Here is a 6,000-nt window from a genome sequence, read left to right as displayed (position 1 = left end):
CTGTCCCACTCAGAGAGAGAGAGAGAGAGACTGACACTGTCCCACTCAGAGAGAGAGAGAGAGAGACTGACACTGTCCCACTCAGAGAGAGAGAGAGAGAGACTGACACTGACCCACTCAGAGAGAGAGAGAGAGAGAGAGAGACTGACACTGTCCCACTCAGAGAGAGAGAGAGAGACTGACACTGTCCCACTCAGAGAGCGAGTGAGAGAGAGAGACTGACACTGTCCCACTCAGAGAGAGACTGGCACTGACCCACAGAGAGAGAGAGAGAGAGAGAGACTGACACTGTCCCACTCAGAGAGAGAGAGAGAGAGAGAGACTGACACTGTCCCACTCAGAGAGAGAGAGAGGGAGAGAGACTGACACTGACCCACTCAGAGAGAGACTGGCACTGACCCACAGAGAGAGAGAGAGAGAGAGAGAGAGAGAGAGACTGACACTGACCCACTCAGAGAGAGAGAGAGAGAGACTGACACTGTCCCACTCAGAGAGAGAGAGAGAGAAAAAAAACCTTTCAGACACCAGCTGCCAGCCCTGTTGACTTGGACAGACTAAAAGCTCAACTGCGTGCTACAGACCTGGCTGCTCCCCATTAATTACATCATTATGCCCCATCGGAGCCCATGACCTGCTCACCGATGTCTAAACACAGCGCTGGATGCTCCGTTTCACCGGCAGGTGCACTCACGCCCCAGGGATTTCCCGACGGCTTGGGGGTGCCCACAATGGGGAACCTCCCATCCCCCCCATTGGCCGCCTGCCGGGAGGGAGGATCTCGCCGCCGGCGGGGGTGCCCCGCACCCGAAAACGGGTGAGGCGATACGGCGAATCTCGCGCTCAGGGTCTCAATTGATCTATTCCTCCAAGAAATCTCCAGCAATCATAACACAGTCCTGTTCGGCCCCTCTTTGTAAACAGAACGCATGGTTGCAATTGGTGATGATCTCACTTTTACGACACCTTAATTGCACCTTAATTGCAGCCACAATGTCTGGATATCTTAACCCAGACTATTTAATAATATCACTGCAATATATATATATATATATATGTATATATATATAGATATATATGTATATATACTGAACTTGAAGCTTTTATAAACATCGCTGGAACAAATGCAAAATATTATTATGGGCCAGGGTTTAGAGAACCCCAAAGTGTACCATGGAGTTCACTGACCCACAACGTTTACTAGATTGTGGTACGGGGAGCACACGGCCCACTCTACAGGTGTGGGACAGCAGAAATGGACAAGTATTTTTTTAAAAAATATTTTATTGAAAATTTTTGGTCAACCAACACAGTACATTGTGCATCCTTTACACAATATTATAACAACACAAATAACAATGACCTATTTTATAAACAAAAAAATGAATAAATAATAAATAACAAAAATGAAAACTAACCCTAATTGGCAACTGCCTTATCACAAGTAACACTCTCCAAAAATATAATTTAACAGTCCAATATATAATTATCTGTCGCAACGACCTATACATATTATACAGTATATATTAACAACCCTGAGAGTCCTTCTGGTTCCTCCTCCCCCATTCTCCTCCCCCCCCCCACCCCCCCCCCCCTCCCCCCCCCCCGATCCTGGGCTGCTGCTGCTGCCTTCTTTTTTCCATTCCATCTATCTTTCTGCGAGGTATTCGACGAACGGTTGCCACCGCCTGGTGAACCCTTGAGCCGACCCCCTTAGGACGAACTTAATCCGCTCTAGCTTTATAAACCCCGCCATGTCATTTATCCAGGTCTCCACCCCCGGGGGCTTGGCTTCTTTCCACATTAGCAATATCCTGCGCCGGGCTACTAGGGACGCAAAGGCCAAAACATCGGCCTCTCTCGCCTCCTGCACTCCCGGCTCTTGTGCAACCCCAAATATAGCCAACCCCCAGCTTGGTTCGACCCGGACCCCCACTACTTTTGAAAGCACCTTTGTCACCCCCATCCAAAACCCCTGTAGTGCCGGGCATGACCAAAACATATGGGTATGATTCGCTGGGCTTCTCGAGCACCTCGCACACCTATCCTCCACCCCAAAAAATTTACTGAGCCGTGCTCCAGTCATATGCGCCCTGTGTAATACCTTAAACTGAATCAGGCTTAGCCTGGCACACGAGGACGACGAGTTTACCCTGCTTAGGGCATCTGCCCACAGCCCCTCATCGATCTCCTCCCCCAGCTCTTCTTCCCATTTCATATTTACATAGAATTTACAGTGCAGAAGGAGGCCATTCAGCCCATCGAGTCTGCACCGGCTCTTGGAAAGAGCACCCTACACAAGGTCAACACCTCCACCCTATCCCCATAACCCAGTAACCCCACCCAACACTAAGGGCAATTTTGGGCACTAAGGGCAATTTATCATGGCCAATCCACCTAACCTGCACATCTTTGGACTGTGGGAGGAAACTGGAGCACCCGGAGGAAACCCACGCACACACGGGGAGGATGTGCAGACTCCGCACAGACAGTGACCCAAGCCGGAATCGAACCTGGGACCCTGGAGCTGTGAAGCAATTGTGCTATCCACAAGGCTACCGTGCTGCCCCTAAGTTTTCCTTTTAGTTCATCTACCATAGTCTCCCCTTCGTCCCTCATTTCCCTATATATATCTGACACCTTACCACCCCCCACCCATGTCTTTGAGATCACTCTGTCCTGCACCTCTTGTGTCGGGAGCTGCGGGAATTCCCTCACCTGTTGCCTCGCAAAAGCCCTCAGTTGCATATACCTGAATGCATTCCCTTGGGGCAACCCATATTTCTCGGTCAGCGCTCCCAGACTCGCGAACTTCCCATCCACAAACAGATCCTTCAGTTGCGTTATTCCTGCTCTTTGCCACATTCCATATCCCCCATCCATTCCCCCCGGGGCAAACCTATGGTTGTTTCTTATCGGGGACCCCCCCAAGGCTCCAGTCTTTCCCCTATGCCGTCTCCACTGTCCCTAAATCTTCAGTGTAGCCACCACCACCGGGCTTGTGGTGTAGTTCCTCGGTGAGAACGGCAATGGGGCTGTCACCATAGCTTGTAGGCTAGTCCCCCTACAGGACGCCCTCTCTAATCTCTTCCACGCCGCTCCCTCCTCCTCTCCCATCCACTTACTCACCATTGAAATATTAGCGGCCCAATAATACTCACTTAGGCTCGGTAGTGCCAGCCCCCCCCTATCCCTGCTACGCTGTAAGAATCCCTAACTCACTCTCGGGGTCTTCCCGGCCCACACAAAACCCATGATGCTCTTTTCAATCCTTTTAAAAAAAGCCTTCGTGATCACCACCAGGAGGCACTGAAACACAAAGAGGAATCTCGGGAGGACCACCATCTTAACCGCCTGCACCCTCCCTGCCAGTGACAGGGATACCATATCCCATCTCTTGAAATCCTCCTCCATTTGTTCCACCAACCACGTTAAATTTAACCTATGCAATGTGCCCCAATTCTTGGCTATCTGGATCCCCAGGTAACGAAAGTCCCTTGTTACCTTCCTCAACGGTAGGTCCTCTATTTCTCTACTCTGCTCCCCTGGATGCACCACAAACAACTCACTTTTCCCCATGTTCAATTTATACCCTGAAAAATCCCCAAACTCCCCAAGTATCCGCATTATTTCTGGCATCCCCTCCGCCGGGTCTGCCACATATAGCAACAAATCGTCCGCATCCAAAGATACCCGGTGTTCTTCTCCTCCTCTAAGTACTCCCCTCCACTTCTTGGAAAACCTCAACGCTATCGCCAGGGGCTCAATCGCCAGTGCAAACAATAATGGGGACAGAGGGCATCCCTGCCTTGTCCCTCTATGGAGCCGAAAATATGCAGATCCCCGTCCATTCGTGACCACGCTCGCCATCGGGGCCCTATACAACAGCTGCACCCATCTAACATACCCCTCTCCAAAACCAAATCTCCTCAACACCTCCCACAAATAATCCCACTCCACTCTATCAAATGCTTTCTCGGCATCCATCGCCACTACTATCTCCGTTTCCCCCTCTGGTGGGGGCATCATCATTACCCCTAACAGCCTCCGTATATTCGTGTTCAGCTGTCTCCCCTTCACAAACCCAGTTTGGTCCTCGTGGACCACCCCCGGGACACATTCCTCTATTCTCATTGCCATTACCTTGGCCAGGATCTTGGCATCTACATTTAGGAGGGAAATAGGTCTATAGGACCCGCATTGTAGCGGGTCCTTTTCCTTCTTTAAGAGAAGCGATATCGTTGCTTCAGACATAGTCGGGGGCAGTTGTCCCCTTTCCTTTGCCTCATTAAAGGTCCTCATCAGTACCGGGGCGAGCAAGTCCACATATTTTCTATAGAATTCGACTGGGAATCCATCCGGTCCCGGGGCCTTTCCCACCTGCATGCTCCTAATTCCTTTCACCACTTCTTCTACCTCGATCTGTGCTCCCAGTCCCACCCTTTCCTGCTCTTCCACCTTGGGAAATTCCAGCCGATCCAAAAAGCCCATCATTCTCTCCCTCCCATCCGGGGGTTGAGCTTCATATAATTTTTTATAAAATGTCTTGAACACTCCATTCTCTCTCTCCGCTCCCCGCTCCATCTCTCCTTCCTCATCCCTCACTCCCCCTATTTCCCTCGCTGCTCCCCTTTCCCTCAATTGGTGTGCCAGCAACCTGCTCGCCTTCTCCCCATATTCGTACTGTACACCCTGTGCCTTCCTCCATTGTGCCTCTGCAGTGCCCGTAGTCAGCAAGTCAAATTCTACATGTAGCCTTTGCCTTTCCCTGCACAGTCCCTCCTCCGGTGCTTCCGCATATTGTCTGTCCACCCTCAAAAGTTCTTGCAGCAACCGCTCCCGTTCCTTACTCTCCTGCTTCCCTTTATGTGCCCTTATTGATATCAGCTCCCCTCTAACCACCGCCTTCAGCGCCTCCCAGACCACTCCCACCTGGACCTCCCCATTATCATTGAGTTCCAAGTACTTTTCAATGCACCCCATCACCCTTAGACACACCCCCTCATCTGCCATTAGTCCCATGTCCATTCTCCAGGGTGGGCGCCCTCCTGTTTCCTCCCCTATCTCCAAGTCTACCCAGTGTGGAGCGTGATCCGAAATGGCTATAGCCGTATACTCCGTTCCCCTCACCTTCGGGATCAACGCCCTTCCCAGCACAAAAAAGTCTATTCGCGAGTAGACTTTATGGACATAGGAGAAAAACGAGAACTCCTTACTCCTAGGTCTGCTAAATCTCCACGGGTCTACACCTCCCATCTGCTCCATAAAATCTTTAAGTGCCTTGGCTGCTGCCGGCCTCCTTCCAGTCCTGGACTTCGACCTATCCAGCCCTGGTTCCAACACCGTATTAAAATCTCCCCCCATTATCAGCTTTCCCATCTCTAGGTCCGGAATGCGTCCTAGCATCCGCCTCATAAAATTGGCATCATCCCAGTTCGGGGCATATACGTTTACCAAAACCACCGTCTCCCCCTGTAGTTTGCCACTCACCATCACGTATCTGCCCCCGCTATCCGCCACTGTAGTCTTTGCCTCGAACATTACCCGCTTCCCCACTAATATAGCCACCCCCCTGTTTTTCGCATCTAGCCCCGAATGGAACACCTGCCCCACCCATCCTTTGCGTAGCCTAACCTGGTCTATCAGTTTCAGGTGCGTTTCCTGTAACATAACCACATCTGCCTTAAGTTTCTTAAGGTGTGCGAGTACCCGTGCCCTCTTTATCGGCCCGTTCAGCCCTCTCACGTTCCACGTGATCAGCCGAGTTGGGGGGCTTCCGACCCCCGACCCCCTTGTCGATTAGCCATCCCCTTTTTCCAGCTCCTCACCCGGTTCCCACGCAGCTGTATCTCCCCCAGGCGGTGCCCCCCCCGCCCATCCCCTCCCATACCAGCTCCCCCCTCTCCCCAGCAGCAGCAACCCAGTAATTCCCCCCGCTAGTGGAAAAGTATTTTTAAGACAAAACAATGTTTATTCTATGAACTCAAGTTAACCTTTTTAAAA

The 6,000-nt window shown here is 51.2% G+C and overlaps 1 protein-coding gene across 1 annotated transcript in view; it reads left to right on the top strand.

The window, feature by feature from the left end:
* The window catches only part of LOC140418170 (protein mono-ADP-ribosyltransferase PARP14-like), a 314,190-nt gene that overhangs the window by 95,486 nt on the left and 212,704 nt on the right, over positions 1–6,000 (top strand). The gene's annotated exons all lie outside the window — the stretch shown is intronic.

Source organism: Scyliorhinus torazame, chromosome 5 (genome assembly GCF_047496885.1).
Source record: "Scyliorhinus torazame isolate Kashiwa2021f chromosome 5, sScyTor2.1, whole genome shotgun sequence".
Lineage (NCBI taxonomy): Eukaryota > Metazoa > Chordata > Chondrichthyes > Carcharhiniformes > Scyliorhinidae > Scyliorhinus > Scyliorhinus torazame.
Note: the sequence above shows the minus strand (reverse complement) of the source record. Positions and strands in the feature narration are given on the sequence as shown.